General features: G+C 35.9%; 1 non-coding gene across 1 annotated transcript; it reads right to left on the bottom strand.

Moving 5' to 3' along the window:
* Nucleotides 1-2,771: 2,771 nt before the first annotated feature.
* Nucleotides 2,772-2,908, bottom strand: LOC119046547 (small nucleolar RNA SNORA2/SNORA34 family). Its single transcript, XR_005082008.2, has one exon. It is a non-coding gene; the product is annotated as a small nucleolar RNA SNORA2/SNORA34 family (small nucleolar RNA).
* Between the last annotated feature and the right edge of the window lie 381 nt (nucleotides 2,909-3,289).

The raw sequence follows: 3,289 nt of genomic DNA, 5'->3' as shown, positions 1-3,289 counted from the left end.
ACATGTTGTTTCATTTAGAAGTAGGAGCCCTTCAAAGAGGCAAGGTAGTGGGTTTGGAAAGAGGACGTAGAGTTGGAGGAGATGGAGCAGTCAGTGGTGATGTTCCACCGGCAGCTGGAGATACAGGACTTGAATACAGCTGAGAGGTCGGGGTTGGTCACAGATGTATTTGTGAGTACTGAGAACAGAGATAATGTGTGCAGCTGTGAGAAATCAGTGTGAGTTTCCTCGAGCTGATCTCACTCTCTTACCATCATTTAGAACAGAATATTTAGGCATCATAAACTGAAAAGAGGCGGAGAAAGTCTCTCTTTCCATCACTATGATTAGCATCTGCTGAGAAAATTCTCAGGATATGTTTAGTTATTTTTCTTTTAAATTTGTGTGCATAACAGAACTTATTGATTACATAAGAAGTTTTTGAAATGTGAGCCATAATGATTTTGTTAGGCTCATGACGTACTATGCTAACCAAATGACCCTTAACCTTAGACTTGAGTGAGCAAGTGACTTCTGGGAAATTTATAAATGTAATCAAGTTGCTCTTTTAAAAATCAATATCATGGATGATTTATTATTAGAATCAAGGGATGAGTAGAAGATATGGCCTTAGGCTTAGACATTAAGCTTCAGTGTTATTCTCTATTCTGATGTCAGGTCTTTGACTAATCCACTCTTCTCACAAAAAGACTCAGAGAAAGAATTATGATCTGAACTCCCTGCCCCCAGGAACTTTCCCCACTGACATTTGCTTTGGGTCCTGAAATGTAATGTGGTTAGGGAAAAAAGAAAAAGAAAAAGAAAAAGAAAAAGAAAAAGAAAAAGAAAAAGAAAAAGAAAAAGAAAAAGAAAAAGAAAAAGAAAAAGAAAAAACCCTGTGAGGAAGGAAGAGTGAGCTGCTAATATAACTATAATATTAAGCGTAATATAATGATGGGCTTGGTTAGGGATAGTGTTAGTATATTTGTTATTAAAAATGGCTTCTATAAGGAAAATCAAAAAGTGATAGGAAAAAAGTAAGACAGTGGTTAGAAAATAAAACCACAAATACTTCCCTCCTGATGTTTGCTCTCTGCCTTTTTAGATCCCATTTAATTTTCAGTCGTGTGCTTGTCCTCGCTCCTTAAATTCTTTATTTATGGCTGTTCTTTTGCATAATAGAATACTCTGCTTCTGTGAGTTTGATATGTCTCCTTTAAATACGTGATGAAAGTAGCTTCTCTCTAAGCTGCATCAAGAATTTTTCCCTCACAAGCATAGGGATAATACAGTCAAGATGCATTAGTGAGACTGGGTTTAAGTGAAAGCTGTTCTTCATTTCATACATCCAGCACTCGTCTTATAAAGGACAGTGAGTTTATTATTAAAAGCCACATTTAACTAGGAGAATTTTTGCCAGAGTTAGTCACTCAATCACAGGGTAGAAATGAAAATTCTATGCTGCTTCGAGCTCCAGTGCAACTGCCTTATTGAACATTCGAGCAGATTGTACCAGTGCTATCATTATAGAGAATCTATTATGAGAAGTTTTCTAAGTTACAGGCAGAGAAATGCATTGAATTTCAGTCAGATATAGTATATATTGAGTTATAATTATTAATGGAAGCTCTATATCCTTCTTTGAAAGGGGAACATAATAATTCAATAGCCCTCTGTTCTTAGTTTTGTATTCCCCTAGCCAGTGTAAGTGACCACAATAGAATCTCCTGTTAATTTTTTTGCGAATTTATTTTACTATCAAATAAATGATGCCATTTTGGAATAATTTGTTCAGCTACTGTGATTTTAAGGCTTCCATTTTTGTTCACTGAACAAATTCTTAATTATCTCAGGGCAATTGAAATGCTCCACAAATCTTTGTGTAGTCAAAGTTATTTCTGTGAATAATGTACAAACTAATCTCCTGGGAGCCCCTCTATATTTGAAAGATTTACTAATGGGCTGCTTCTTCCCCTTGCACATATGCTGGTTTATAATTTACGGCAGCCCTCTAGGAGCTGCACGCAATCCCACAGCCCCACCGCACATCACAGCACATGACTCTCAGCTGCCACAAGTCCCCAGATGGGAACTCTTTGTTATCTTCTCTCCCTATAGTTTATCATATTTTGTTTCTATGGTGTTAGTATTTTCAGTTATTTAATTGATCCAAAAACACGTTAGGTTTTATGCCATGAAAATATGTCAATAATTTCCTTTTTTTTGGAAGATGCAGGTCTCCATTTTCTATATTTTTACTTTTCAGGCCCCGACATATGAGTTATCATAATTTCTTTTTATAATCAAGGGATTGGTTCAGGAGTCAAAACCACTGGATGTTCCGAGAGTATTTTTATAGCTGCTTCTCTCATTGCTGCTCATCACCACCCACCTGTGTGCCCTTCACTGCCATTGCAGACACTCCTGCAAATCAAGGATGGATTTCTCTGGGAATAGCAGTTGTCCTTTGTCTTTGTGGTTCTTAGGCACATGTTCACACTTGGATTTGTGGAATGAAAGGAAGCCAAATTAATTACAGTTTACTCTTTCAGTTTTTGACATGCATTTGGGAACAGGTGGCCATCAAATTAGGCTAATGCCTCGTAAATTAGGGGATTCTATTAAAGAAACTGAGCTGCTTTATGTTATTTTTAGTTTTCAAATCCCCAAGTATTGTACAGGACTAAATTTAGGAATATGTTTTTATCATTTTATTTCATGTTCTAATTAATTTTATTTTTGCCCTAAGTGTACCTCCATATCTCTTTTTGTTTTTTTTTCTTTTTCCCCCCAGATGTTTCTTTCTCATGAATTGACTATTATGTTTCCTAAGTTCTGAAATGGCCAAAGGACCATAGAAAGACATGACTTTAGGTTCCTGCTTGAAACCAGCAGCTTCAGCAAACTACTGGCCTTGATTCAGGGTTAGTGTTTTTGATGTATGTTCTTTTCTGCTATTTCATTAATTTTATAACTGCTCACCACTTTTTCTTTATCCTGCTTCCAGTTAGATACAGACCAGACATATTAACTTTGGGGTCGAACTGACAAAGCTTTCTGATCTTTTTTCTTCAAGAGGTGATGCCTGTTAGTAAGAACTGTCTTCTGCTTGTTGAATTTTGAGCATACTCTGCAGTGGGGCCATTTCATCACATAGTGAACCATTATTTTCTTCACATTGCCTCAAATTTTATTTTGTTCTTCTTGGTATAATCCTAGGAATTGAATATTTTAAAAGAAAAAATAATATGTTCTCTTGTTGGTATTTGAAAGTTAGTTTTTGCATCGTACTTCAACTTATTAAAAGCTG

This window comes from Artibeus jamaicensis, unplaced genomic scaffold (assembly GCF_021234435.1).
Source record: "Artibeus jamaicensis isolate MK-2021 breed Jamaican fruit bat unplaced genomic scaffold, CSHL_Jam_final scaffold_286, whole genome shotgun sequence".
NCBI lineage: Eukaryota > Metazoa > Chordata > Mammalia > Chiroptera > Phyllostomidae > Artibeus > Artibeus jamaicensis.
Note: the sequence above shows the minus strand (reverse complement) of the source record. Positions and strands in the feature narration are given on the sequence as shown.